The sequence below is a fragment of the Leptonychotes weddellii genome, unplaced genomic scaffold (assembly GCF_054177405.1).
Source record: "Leptonychotes weddellii isolate Sample4059 unplaced genomic scaffold, ASM5417740v2 HiC_scaffold_1596, whole genome shotgun sequence".
Taxonomy (NCBI): Eukaryota; Metazoa; Chordata; class Mammalia; order Carnivora; family Phocidae; genus Leptonychotes; species Leptonychotes weddellii.
In genome coordinates, this window is record NW_027741810.1 from 1 (window position 1) to 14,163 (window position 14,163).

At 51.0% G+C, this 14,163-nt stretch overlaps 1 long non-coding RNA gene across 1 annotated transcript; it reads right to left on the bottom strand.

Annotated features, from left to right (window-relative positions):
* Positions 1 to 1,681: 1,681 nt before the first annotated feature.
* LOC145718456 (uncharacterized) lies at positions 1,682 to 14,155 on the bottom strand. The gene is made up of 2 exons (XR_014141822.1): positions 6,910 to 14,155; positions 1,682 to 6,145 (listed from the first exon to the last, which is right to left on the bottom strand). It is a non-coding gene; the product is annotated as an uncharacterized LOC145718456 (long non-coding RNA).
* Between the last annotated feature and the right edge of the window lie 8 nt (positions 14,156 to 14,163).

The window sequence follows — 14,163 nt, forward strand, 5'->3', positions numbered from 1 at the left end:
GTCTTCTCTCTCTGGTTACATTTCTTTTATCCATGTTCATTGCTTACTTCACAGATGGGGAGGGTGAGTTAAAATATGAGTGAAGCTTTTTAGAACATGCGAGCATTTTCAATTCTTTAGGCCTTGCCTCTAACCATCCCACCCATCAACGTGGTGGTCAAAGGAACCCTAAATGTCAGTCGTTAAATACTCTGTGTAGGTGATTCTAGCTGTAAAACACTGTGCTCGGTTTCTCCAGAAAGCCACTGGCTGATCCCATTCCCAGTTATTAAAAATAATAAATACCCCTTTCCTCACTTTCACAGCTGAAGAGACAAGTGAGCCTGCGAGCCTACAAGACCTACAGTCCTCTTCTCCCCACTCTGCCTCATGCCAATGCAAATTTGAAGACCGAAAAGTAGGAGAGGAAGGGGGCAAAGGACAGACAGAGCAAGACTCAGTACAAAGCTATAGTGAGGAGATTCAGCTCTGGTCGGTGGGTACTGCAACCAGAGTAGGAAGGTCAAACCAAAGCTGCCCAAGGCTTGCAAATCATTCTCTCCCTATACCTCCTTTGGCGCCAAGATGAGCGGCAGGGGCAGAAAACAGCAGAAGGCAAATACAGCGAAACTGTTGAGCTCCCGGAGTCCCACTAAACGAAGTGTGGAGCCCAGATTCAGATCACACGACACATTTTTCACAGACCCACCCCTGCTAAGGAAAAACCGTCCTGAGCCAGAGCCAAGGCACAGCCAGCTCTGCTCCTGGCCGTCTCAGAAGCCCCATGTCTCACCCACCCATCCACCACCCACCCACGGGGGTCTCTGAGCCCTGGTAAAAAGACCCAGGCCACTGGGAGTCCATATCCACAGGAGCCTGAAGTATCTTGAGAGCCTCTGAGGGCCTCTGAAGACCCACGTGGGCTCGCTGCCTGAGGTCGGTGTTCTGGGACACCGTAATCTTGCCAGAAACCTGGTCTGGGGTACTGCTGTAGGCATAACAGGTTTCTGAGGACCTCCAGGCCAAACTAGCTGAACCCCACGCAGAACCGCCTCGTGATGCCAAAGCCGGTTCCACAGAAGCTGATCTGCCAGGAGACACATCTCCCCTCCTTCAGATCCTGGACCTAGCAAGCCAGGGCCAAGACCACGGAGGCCCCGCTTTCCACAGTATAAGAGGGCCCGACAGGGAAATCCCATCAAGACGGCTACTCGGCGTCAGGCCATCAAAGGGAAAGGCCCCTTGGGCTCCGTGGGACCTCAAACTCACCTATCGCCTTTTTTAATTCCAAGGGTACTGGGCACTCAGCAAAGAACACAGGTGGAGGCCTTCAAGTGGAGAACCCAGAGGGCATTCTGCCAGCACGCTTCTCAGACCGGGGCTGACCAGCACCACAAGGTGCCAGAAGGGGTGGGGTGGACCTGGGAAGCGGCCAGCACCTCTGGCTTAAGGCATTAATTAGGATTGGAAACGGGAGCCCACACATTTTGTAAATGGACCCATTCACCAAGAGAACACGGACACCTCAGCAAGGCGGGGCACCAATGGATTTGTCAAGAAGGGAGGAGAGAGATGGACAGGCAATGGTTTTGATTTTGGAGAGATCTGGAAGGTTTCCAGCCCTGTGAGTAGCTGCACTATAAAAAGAGTCAGACACGAAGTATTTCCTTTCCCATAAAATATTCATTGCTGCATGGAAGAGCCAAGAAGCCAAAACCTCAAGCATTTCTAACTTTGTACTGCAGTAATAACAGAGTTTTATAGGGACCTTCTGATTGTATTTATACCAGGCTATAAATATGCTTCCATCTAAGCGAAAGGAGGGGAGACACTAATCTAGCCCCCCTCAGAGTCTGTACTGTAACGAGAAAGACCCCAGGTACACCCACGACTCCACTTAGCATTTCAGCTACAAAACAGCAGATGGAGTGATCGTGACACTAGTTTTTAAAGGAGTGCAAGCAGAGAAGCTTTGGCTCCTCTCACAAACAATGCTCACGATGTGCTCAAAACCTGATTTACAAATGGTACTGCTCTTGCCTAACAATGGAACTATGTCCAGGGTGCCCAAAAGGTACTCAACTCTTCGCAATTTACAGAATGCTTTGCCATCCCTTGGTCCTGAATACAAGCCTGCACTGGGCGGGGTGGAGGGGGGCGGCTGTTGTGACTACAAGGGTCAGGGAAGTGAAGCAATGTGTTCAAGGTCACATAGCTAGCAGGCAGCAGAACCAGGCTGAGCCCCGCTCTGGTCCTCTCCCTACGGATACACGGGGCCAGGCAAAACCCTGAAATTCAACTTGAGAGGTGAGCCCCTCTGTGGCTGATGTGGAACATCAGTCAATCTTGCAGGGGCAGCTTCTTCCTCTTCCATTTATAGGAAGTAATGAACCCCTGCCAGAGGTTACCAATGGATTGGTAAATTGCACATTAAACCAAGCATTGAATGTTCTCTAACTACTCCCATGCATGCACCAGACACCTAGACACAGAGACCTCATTTAACTAGACGCGTTTACAGCATCCCAGACAGAAAAGGGGTAGATTAATAAAATGATGCGCGATCGTGTTCCAGAATATTTGACACTGAAGTTTCCGTTGAGATTAAGTTCGCAGCACAAGCTTTTCCTTTACTCTAACAAAAGGAGGTCCTTCCGTCTTCCTAACTCCCCCAAAACCTGTTAGATTCTGGCCAAAAAGACCTTCTTGGTATATGAATTCACGGACTTCCAACAATGTCTTCGAAGAAAGTTGAGCCCAAGATGCAGAGTATACAAAATTTCCCCATTTGCCCTTGGGTAGACCCATCACCCCCAAACCAGACAGATCCCGCCAAAGGTTCACTTAGGGCCATTCAAAACCAATGAACGTGTCTACATATTCTGGAAGCACTTTTAAGTGTATCAGTGCCAGACTGTCTCGGACCTGCAGTAAGTAGAATAAACCTTGTATCACCAGAAAGTTCTGCTCCAAGTCTCTGGGAATTTAGTCTGGGTTACCAAGACGAAGAGAAAAGGGTAAATTATGGCCCCTCTGGGATTATTTATTCTGCTTAGTTCCATTTAAAGCTAGTGTGGCCCTAATGGTTTTTAATGGTCCTAAATGATTCAATGAATCTGGGCATTCACTGGCGAGACATCTGGGGACAGGCCTGCCTATCTGCAAACTGGCAGGCGTCCCTATTTGTTCTGTGGAACAATAAATGTCAATGAATTAGAAGCTTCAATTATTCAGAACATTTCCAGCACCTGATTCTTATGAAAAAGCCGATCAGTGAAAACAAAATATTTTGTGTGCAAGAATGTAGTAAAAAATTTTTTGTCCAAAGATTTTTAAAAACATGCCCTAAATTGGGGTTTCTCAGTCTCTGCACTACAAATTTGTACTGTGGCAGGGCGGGGAAGGGGACTGTCCTGATCATTGTAAGAAGTTTAGAAGCATCCGTGGCCCCTACCCATGACCTCCCAGTCATACACCAAGCCTGTGCAGGGGGCAGGGTGGATGCTATTGTCACTAAAAGGCTCAGGGAGCTCAAGCAAATTGTCCAAGGTCTTCTATGCATTGCCAAAAGTGCACTAGGGGGACAAAACTGTCTCCCGGTAACAACCACCGTCTTAGGGTACACATTAATTCAAGCATCTTCCACATGATGTGCAATCGTAAGTGATAACCAAAATACCAGCCCTCGTGTGCTGCAAGATCCTGAAATGTCAAAAGATTCAATTAGTTCACCGTGTGGTACTCCCAAAAGCAGGAAAATGTACCATTCTGTTTTGCAGAGCATTTCAGCAGGGCTTATAACCAAAAGGACTTTCCAGTTAAGCCTTAGTTAGCCAGAAAATGTAATGAATTACCATCACTCCGTCCCTGATATCCCAGTTAACTGTGTTTTATTACATGAGCACACACATGCAGGGACAGTATCACCTTAAGCTATGCTTATTTAGCCTCATAAAAAGATTCAACTATCAGCTCACTTCTTGGATCGAACAGAGGGCTGAAAGCATCTATTTTATTTAGGAGCAGTTGGGAGAGGGAATTGGGAAAGCAATTGCAGAGGAGAGAAAATGAAGTTTTGATCACCTCACTGGATACTGTCCTTTCGGTTGTCCAGAGCTCGCTAATAAAAGCCCCAGCAAGCCCAGAGAAGACGGTCTCCCTGCATTCGCACTCAACCCCTACGCACAGCCCATACAGATCTCTGTATGTGTGTACTTGCAAGCACACGTCCAGACACACGCCCATCCACCGATGGTGACACATACGGATTACACCGGGTGGGTCGGGCACATCCCTGGGGCTCCCTTGTGTCACAGCACGAGTCCTGGATTCCCAAGCGCCACATCGCAACTAACCTGACAAACGAAAGTGGAAAGTGGCCAGGGGGACGGTATGCAGATCAGGTGCAAACCCATCTCCTCCATCTGGGCCCCTCCACGCGGCTGGGCCTCCAATATGGCTTGAGAGTTTCTCTGCTCTCTCCAAGGACAAAGTAGCTGGGGGCATCCAGATGCACGCTCTCCCCAAAGACCCACGCAGTCACTGGGATGGCATGGCACAGCCCTGTCTGGGGTCGGGTAACCCCCTGGTGACCAATGCCCTTTCCTCCCACAAAGAGGGTGAGCCCCCGACCAAGCAAAGAGGCCTCTCTCCCATGCTAAGGAGCAGAAAGTTTTCCTAAGTGAAAGAGAAATAAAGCCAGCTCTTCCCTAGGCATCGTGCCTCTCTAGGACTATCATGAAAAGACTTGATTTCCACACACACACACACCTTGCTCGTCCAAGGAAATCAATATGAAAATCAATTCATCCACTGATATATTTTATCAAGATACATGTGGCAATCCCACATTTCATTTACAGGGCAGCACTCGGGGAAGCCAAGGTCATTGGATAGAAAGCAGGCTGCAGGAGGGCGGGCGGGGGAGAAGCCCATATTCTGCGCTGGCTGCAAATAGAAAAGTGAATGAAATCGGAGCGGAGAGAGAGAAAGGAGCCTAGGGATGTGACAATTACTGTATGGAGGAGGCGCAGCGTCCATGCAGCATGCCAGCTTGTTTAAATGTGAAAGAGTTGGTAGATTTAGAATTCCAAGTATTTTTCTCCTAACCATGGCAAACGAAAACCCATTTCGTGAGCATGCCCGGTCGGTAGAATATAAAATATCTCTGAGCCAGAAATGAAGAGGGAGGAAGAAGACAGGGGTGGGATGGGGTGGGGTGGGGTGGGGCCGAGGGGGGAAGAGAGACCAGACAGAATCTGGCTCCGAGGACCGAGACAAAGAATGAAAAGGAACAGGACCTAAGGATGCGTGCTGGGAGCCAGAGTACAGCAGGAAGCAAACAGGAATTTCAACAAGCCTCAGGGAGGAGAATTATGATATCTGCACGGCTGCAAAGGGGCATATTTTTAGTAAATTCGAAAGTGATTTGCCACACACAGAACCATCCCACTCTGAGGGCCCTCCGCCGGCTCCCGTGGCTGAGCCGTGGATCAGATGTACCCCGTAATTCCAGAGTCATTGCTACCCTCTTACCTCTGAACAGAGCAGATTAAAATAGCATGAACAGCTATAATAACAGGTTTGGGATTCAGCTTTTTACAGCCAGAAAAAATGCTTATGGAAATAAGGATTTTGCTGACTCTTTTCAAAGTGAAGAAAAGGCGAGACAAGGAGCCTCCAGAGCTCAAAAGTGGACTGGATGTCGCTGGTCCACACGGGCCCCGAGCGGCAGCTCGCCGCCTCCTGTCCAGACCCGAGGCTCAAGCCAATGTTCGTGGCCCCTGGCTGCATGCTGGGGCCAGGCTCGCCACCCTGCCCACCCTGTCCCTTCCCTTCCTGCTCCAGGACTCGAGAGGCCTGAAGATCACTCAGCCCCACTTTGGGGCTGCTCCAGGGCCCCAACGATGGGAACTTGGGTAGGACAAATGGCGCATCAGGGGGCAGATGAGAGGCACACGCCCACTTCTGGGGAAGGCAAACTGACTGCACTTACCTAGGCCCCTTCGAAACCAGCCAAGGGTGGCACCGGCCAGGACCCCAAACCAGACGCTGCTCATCTCCGAGGGCCCGAGCTTCGCTTTCGACGATGGCAAGAGTCTTTCAGAACATACCCGGGATGGCCACCACTGCCGGCCCTCATCTAGTGCTTACTGTGAGCCAGGTGCTAGAGGGTTTAATAAAAGGCACCAAATCCTCATGACACATCCCAGGTGTTACTTACTCTTTTTATCCCCCATTCTGCAGGTGAGAAAACTAAGGGTCAGATGTTTAAGTAATTTGCCCAAGACTCTCTAGCTACAAAGTGTCGGAGTCGGGATTCAAACCCAGAATCACTGGATTCCTGAGGCCGAGATCTTCGATCCATCCCCTGTGCCCACATGGATGGCATCCCTCTTCTCCAGAACCATGGCTCGGCCACCGTTCACATGGCCCCTGCAGAACTGCCCCCCGCTTTAGCAAGAGCGGCCTAAGTTGCTGGCTACCCCCCCTCGGCCTGGGAGTGACCCCCCAGAGGTGCTTCTGAGTGTTGGTTGCTGGCGCAGGGCAGGCATACAGGAGAAAGGACACTGGGCCACAAGGGTGCATTGTCTCCCCAAATCACTGACACCTCGGGATCCCCCCGGGCCTTCCTAAGGAAGCCACGTGGTTCTAATGGCTTCTCACTCTTCACTGTGGCCGTGGACGCTGCATGAAAGCCAATGGCCAGGAGAATGAGCTCCCGGAGTGGGAAAGAAATTTTCTAAAGTCCTATCAAAACGAAACAAGAAGGCCTAGACTGGGGCAGGCCTGACTCTGAGCCCCGTCCCCTTCCCGTCAGACCTCGACTAACCGGTCTCACGTCACAGTGATGCGGTCAGGAGGCTGGGCGCGGAGGGAGGCCTTCCCTACACTCAGCCCCAGCCTCCAGCCCTCTGAGAGGAGACGTACGGAGATTGTACAGCTCTGTCTTAAAACACGTGCCGTGCCGGGGCGCCTGGGTGGCTCAGTCGTTAAGCGTCTGCCTTCGGCTCAGGTCATGATCCCAAGGTCCTGGGATCGAGCCCCACATCAGGCTCTCTGCTCCGCGGGAAGCCTGCTTCTCCCTCTCCCACTCCCCCTGCTTGTGTTCCCTCTCTCGCTGTGTCGCTCTCTGTCAAATAAATAAAATCTTTAAAAAAAAAAAAAAAAGACACGTGCTATGCCGAATTCTCCAGGGCACAAGATTAATCACATAACCCCTCCCAAAGCCAAGAGCTGTGCAAGGCCACGGGCTAGCCACGTGGGCAGCAGCTTCGGGCTTTGCCAGCAATGGAGCAGGCCCCACCCTGAGCCCTTCTGCCTCCCCAGCAGCCCCACAAGAGCCCCATTCTGAGATTCTCCCTTGCTGGTCTTCTGTCCTCTAACCACCGACACAAGTCCTCCTACAGAGCCCATCCAACCCCACACTCTGGCTCGGCCTCCCCCTGACCCACACCTGGAAGGCTGGGCATTCTCAGCAGCAGGAGAAGCCATTATGCAAGGGTGTGTGTGTGTGTGTGTGTGTGTGTGTGTGTGTACGAATGCACGCTTATGGGGGGGCGGTGGGGAGTTCAGACTGTGTGTGTGTGTGTGTGTGTGTGTGAATGCACGCTTATGGGGGGGGGACGGTGGGGAGTTCAGACCATTACAGTGTTTTTCTAATTTAAGTGCACATCAGAATGACATGGGAGCTTATTTAATACAAACTTCTGTTCCTGCTCCAGGCTTCTGAAAGCAGCCAGCCCTGCGGGCCATGGGATTTTAGTGCGTCTGCTGTGGGACTCCTAGCAGGTAGGCAGCAGGCCACTTTGAGAACCCCTTGATCTCTGGACTACTGTGGAACAGTTATCTAGGGTAGGGGTTCTCAGGAGAGGACACACCAGCAAGGCATTTCACACACGAAGGGGCTTCTAAAATATGCCCCCATCTCCCCTCCCACCTCCATCCTGAGATACAAGCTGTCCCTCAGGAGACACTGCGGTCACCAGCCTGTGGGAGCCCAGGCTGTGGCCTAGATTCCTCGGGAAGGAGAGGTACAGGGAGGGCAGCAGGTAAGAAAAGGTAGTGCCGCCCTGCTCCAGGCCCCAGAGAGCCAGGGCCCAAGGTAGGGTCCAGGAGCCAGCATTCCCTGCCTCTGCTCAACTGGAAAAAGAAAGGACAGGTCCTGGCCTTCAGGATGCTTACAATCTGCAGGGGGAAATGAGGCTATTAGACAGGAACAGTTAGGGCGCACCACAGCTAGTCCCAAAGTAAGTGTGATTTTGTGGAGCCGGGTCTCTGTATGGACTGGCAGGTGGAGAGGTCAGGGTGGCCCTTCCCAAGGCCCTATGACCTGGGCCTCTGGCTTCAGTCGGGAACACACATAGGGTCTTGCTCCAGTCCGTGCTGGTCCGTGGAATCAGCTTCCAGAACCTCCCTCAAGAGGCAGTATGTCTGAGTCCTGCCGCCTCGCTAATGCCTGAGTCCTAGACCACAGCACCCAGCCCCTGCTTGGCCAGATTTCCTGGGACCACCCCCACAGGACTGAGCGGAGTCGGCCCGGTCCCCACCACCGTCACACCGAGGGCCACTACCACCCCCGTCACTGTCATGCTCCCCCCCAAGGGAGAAACAAGAAGGAGCAGCTTCCGGGAAAACTCCGCCCGGAGAACGAAACAGGGAGGGAGAAGGGGATCACGAGGCGCCTCTTCTGTGGCCCCCGTCTAGACAGTTCCGTACAAGCTGCAGATTCACCTCGTTTTAAGAGCAGATGGGACAGAGCTGGCATTAGATGAAAGCATGCCTGGGCAGAAGGGATGGATTCCAGGGACAGAGCACAGAAGCGAAAGGTTCAGAGCCAGAAAGATCCCTCGAATGGCAGAACCTCTGAGCACAGCTCGACGCGGCCCTTCCGTGCAGGAGCACGCACTCCAGCAGGGGCGGGAGGCCGCGGGTAACACGGAGCGCCCACCGGCCGCACACTCCAGCCCTCTCCTCTTGCAAAGCTGGGCCCGGCCGCCCCGAGAGTGGGAGGGCGCCAACTCGGATCTGGCCAGAAGGCGGTGGCAATGCCGCGTCTCCCCGAGAAGGGCCCCTGCGGGGGGGGTTGTGCTCCCTGGGGCCTCTTCGTGGAAAAACAGGTACATCTGTGCGCTAAATTTCCTTGATGGGGCTGGGGTTTGACCCTAAAAGACCTCATCTTGCTGTGCAAAGCAAAAAGGGTCTAAAGGAAGGTACCACTCGCACAAGCATGCCCTGGACCCCCACCGGCCTGCCTGCGGGTCCCCAAGGGAAACCAAAGTGGGGGAGGGGAGCCACTGGTCGGGGAGGACTTCCACCTCCTACTTCTCTGTCACCGTCTCCTCCTTGTGAAGGAACTGGATGAGCCTTCAGCAGTCTTGCCTGAAAAAGCAGCCTGGGAGGAAAACAAAAATGAAAATAAGAGTGACATCATGGGGGAACCGTGTGGGAACGCTGGCCGTGCCTTCTGAGAGTTATGCGACCTTGGGCACATTGCTCAACAGCTCTGGGCCATGGATCCTCACATCTGAAGCGGAAATGGATCCCACCACCTACCTCCTACCATGGAAGGCTGCCGAGTGGTTATAAGAGATCAGGAAAGAAAGCCAGGGGGCAAAATGTTAAAAATTGATAAACCCCAAATTGGTAAAGGTGATAGGAAATTTCTTTTGTTTTTTTTAAGATTTTATTTATTGGGGCAGAGAGAGAGAGAAAGCAAGGGAAGGAACAGAGCAGGAGGGAGAGGGACAAGCAGACTCTGCAGTGAGCAGGGAGCCCAATGCAGGGCTTGATCCCAGGACCCTGAGATCACAATCTGAGCCGAAACCAAGAGTCCGACATTCCACCGACTGAGACACCCAGGCACCCCTGATAGAGGAGTTCTCTATATTATTCTTGAAACTTTTCTGTAAGTTTCAAATAATTTCATAAAAATAAAACTCATATTAATTTCCTTAAAGGAGGTTGAAATGGGGGAAGATGAGTAATGTTAGCTCTTTTTCTTTGTATTGCTTCATTTTTTAAAATGAGTGTACGTGTTGCTGTTGTGTTTTGTTTCTTAAGCGCAACAAAGGCGGAAAGGAAAACGGGTAGATGGGGATCCGTGCGTGGCAGAGAGGAGAGTAATGCTGAGGGCCCTCCTGCCCACACCTGCACGTCTGCGCCCTTAGGGCTGGGCGAGCATGCAGATGGCCATGCCCTGGTCAGATGCAAGCTCCCAGAAGGCAACTGGCTGACTCCGCCTTGCCTTTGAACCCTTTTCCTCCATGGCCCTGAACCACACTCCACTCTTGGTGGTCATCCAATACCTGGGTCCGACTGACCATGAGGAGTGAGAGGCTGGAACAGGTGTGCGGGCAGAGTCATCAAGGACGGAGATTTTCATCAGCCTGGCTTGGCTTAACTGTCTCCTTCTGCTGCAGCAGGAAGCTCAGGTTTCCGGAATGTGGCCAAGAGATGTTGACCTGCCCGCGGCCGCGAGGCGGAGGCCTCTCGGGGCTATGGGCCCAAGGGGTTAATGTTTGGGTATTTTTCCCTGTCCCATAGTCCCCTTTCCAAATGCCCGGCCCTAATCCCAGAGCTTAGCAAGGGTGGAATTCCAGAACACCTCGGTTCCGGACCTTGTTTGGTAGGAGGTTGGGGGCCCGGGACAAAGGGAGAGATGCGGGGGGGCAGGGGAGGGTGGGAGAGGGATTTGGGGCAAACCTGAGAAGGCTGCTGCCTGCACTGCCGTTTCTGTCACCACAGCCAGGAAGGCACGGCCACCAGGGCCCGTCTTCCTCTCAGGCCTCCACTGTAAGCATGGGTGACACTGATGTATTAAAAAATAAAGAAGGCTGTTTGCCTCCATGAGTTATCCTGACCCCGTGGCGATGTGCCTCGCAAAGCACCCATGGTGGCTGGTACACTGAGCAAACATGACACGGGTGTCCTAGGAGTCACAGAAATCAAGTTGGACTTTGCCCCTGTCACCCCGACCCTCTCCCTGAAGCCAAGTGACCTTAAAAACGCAGAATACATCTGCTGAAACCCTGTTGAGATTATTCATATGTTTTGATTCCTAATTCAGAAATAATAAGTGGTTCATGGGTTCCAAGTTTAAAAATACATTCATCATCTGGTCTCTGCAGGCGAACATATCCCACTGGTTTGGGAACATACACCACGGAAGACTCCCCACACCGGTCTGGAGCCCATATGGCCATTCAACCGAAGGTTGACAGCAGTACCTAGCCTTCCACCACCTCTTTTATTTTATGAAAAACCCTATCTTAAGGCCGTTGTCAATAAGACCCTTAATTCCTCTGGACGGAAGAGCTAAGAAACCAGCAAATTGTAAATCCAGCTCGCCCCTGACGATTCCTCAGGACAGAGCACGCATGGGCATGAGAAATGGGAATTCCTGCTTCATTTCAAATCCAGGTGTGTTCCGATGCAGAGGGCAGCTCATTACGGTGTGTTAACGGCCAACAGGACCCAAGGCCATCCTCACACATTCCTTCATTCCTTTTCCAGAAAGTTCTCTCTGGTTTTATATACACACACATACATATATATATTTGTGCACGAATGAAGCCACTCATCCCAAATGCAGGACATCGACAACGAGGTTCAGATTCTAATATGACATCAGCACTGTCCTGGCATTGTGTTCAGCCTTCTCATCCACAGGGGTCTCCTTCTGGGGGCCCCCAATAAGCCCCCTTCCAATCCACAGGCCCAGTGGTAGATCCCAGCGGCCATGTCATAAGTACTACACACCTGCTATTGCGTGTGACTGTACCGCGTACCCCCAAAATCCCTATGTTGAAGCCCTGACCGCCAATGCGATTATATTGAGAGGTCAGGACCTATAAGGAGGTAATTAAGGTTAAGGGACGTCATAAGGGTGGGGCCCTATCTGGAAAGGATTAGCGTCCTTATAAGAAGAGACACCAGAGGGGTTGCTCGATCTCGTTCTCCATCTTCCCCGACCCCCACTCTCTGCCACATGAGGACACAGTAGAAGGCAGACATTTGCAAGCCAGGAAGAGAGCCTTCACCTGATTCCAACCGTGCTGGCCCTTGATCTTGGCCTTTCCAACCCCCAGAGCTGTGAGAAAATTAACCATATCGTTGAAGCCACCCAGCCTGTGGTTTCTGCTACGGCAGCCCAAGCAAACTAAGACAACAGCCCTCACCACGAAGCCTTCCGTGAGTGGTGGGCCAAGGGCAGACACCCATCCAAACTGCATCAGACCGAGTCCCTCTCTTCTAGAATTGGCGATACGGACAGGGAAAATTCGATTAGGTCTTGCCACACGTAAACCGGGGAGTCCCAGGGTTGTCATTTTTAGACCTGCTCTGGTCTGCAGAGAGATAAAAATGAAACTGGGTGCACAGCCTGAAGCAAGGATGAGAAAAAGAAAGAATACTGCCTGAGTTTCTGACAACTAGTTCTCAGTTCCATTCACTTGCCTTCAAAGGTAGGGCTATATATATCCCTGCCCTTAGGCTCCATGAAACACTCCCAAATCACTACAACAAATCCTCTTGTTCGGCCTAAGCTAGCACAAATTGGGGGGCTTTTGGGGTTTTTTTGTTTGTTTTTTTTTTGTTTGTTTGTTTGTTTTACCTACAACCAAAAGAGCCCTGAGTAATATATATGAATGTGGATTTTGAGGCCCTTAAAAAAGCCAAGACAGTGTCCTTCTCCGTGTTTATTTAACTGCCCCACTCCAGTGGTAAATGTTTGCATTCTACAGAAACCAAGTGACAACCGTTCATTGAATTGAACCAAAGGGTGCATGCCACAAAATACTCCTTAAAGAACCAGAAACAGAATACAGCCCCACTCAAGCTCCAGACAAAAATCACTCTTAAGTAGCAATTACCTCTTTGCCGGGCCATAGATTTTATACAGATTCTAAGGATACCATGTTTTTTCTCTCTCATGTGCCTCACATACAGGGTACGCATTCAGCAAGTGAAGAATAAAAGGCCGTTTCCATTTCTGATCCCACCCTCTGCCAACCATACCAGGCACACATCTGCTAGAATAAAATGGTTGCTATAGAAATCACCATTTTTGGAACAGGCAAACCCAGTGTCTATGAAGAACGCAGCCATCTCAGTCCTCAGTGAAATCTGTGGGCCTGGGGCTCAGAAAGTGTCTTAGAGGAAAGCCAGGACCTTGTAACCAAACTGACCTAAGACAGGGTCCTGATACCTCGTATCTCAGAGAAGCTATCTAGACAGTCCAAAGTGAAGAGCTGCCAACAGGAGCTGAGGTTATACCAGAGGACCCTCCCTTGGGAGTGGAGTCACAGTTTGGAGACATCTGTGAAATTCTATAAAACTGGCAGTGAATATAGTGGGTGAAGATTTGGTATCTGGGATCAGACAGTCCCGGTTTCACACTGGGGCTCTACTATTTAGAAACTATGTAACCCTGACAAGTCACTTACCCACTCTGCGTCTCGTTTCTCATCCGCAAAATGAGGTTAATAATAACCCCTATTTCGTGGGATTATTGAAATCATTAAATGAGATAATGTACATAAGTATTCGACTAATGGCAGCGACGTACACAGTATTTTGACTAAAGACTCATGGTGCTAGCCAGAATCAAGAACCAGACTCGGGGAAAGCAAAGACAAAGAACAGAGCCATGGATTTCATGTTTTGATCCACTGAGGAAATAACCTTCTCATCTCGCTGGAAGTCCAGCCACGAGTGGGTGAGGCACTCTGGGGCCAGCTCGTAACCACTGTGGGCACCTCTTCCAAACTCCACCTTCAGTGACTTCACCTTGGCAGCCTGAAATTGACCGTGGTGGGAGTATTTACATCATGCAAATCAGTAAATGCTACAAATCAGGTGCTTTTTATCTTGGACCCTTGGTTGTAAAACATTTCCTGGCACATCAGCAGAAGCGCTTCCTCACCAGGAAAGTGGGATCTGAAAAACATTTTGTACCTGAGAGCCAGTTCTCTGAACAGGGATACACAGGATTTCAGAGGACCCAGGAGTGCCACTGAGCATCCCGGACTGGCCCTCTAGTTTCTCTTCCAGCCACTGAACTGTGGAAACTGGCTCCCTGACAAGGCCCTGTCAAAGGAGGTGCCATCTTGGAGAGAAGAGGGAAAGAAGGGTCCCGAAGATTTAGAGATTTGAAGAGCATAAGATTTGGAGGTGAAGGTAAAG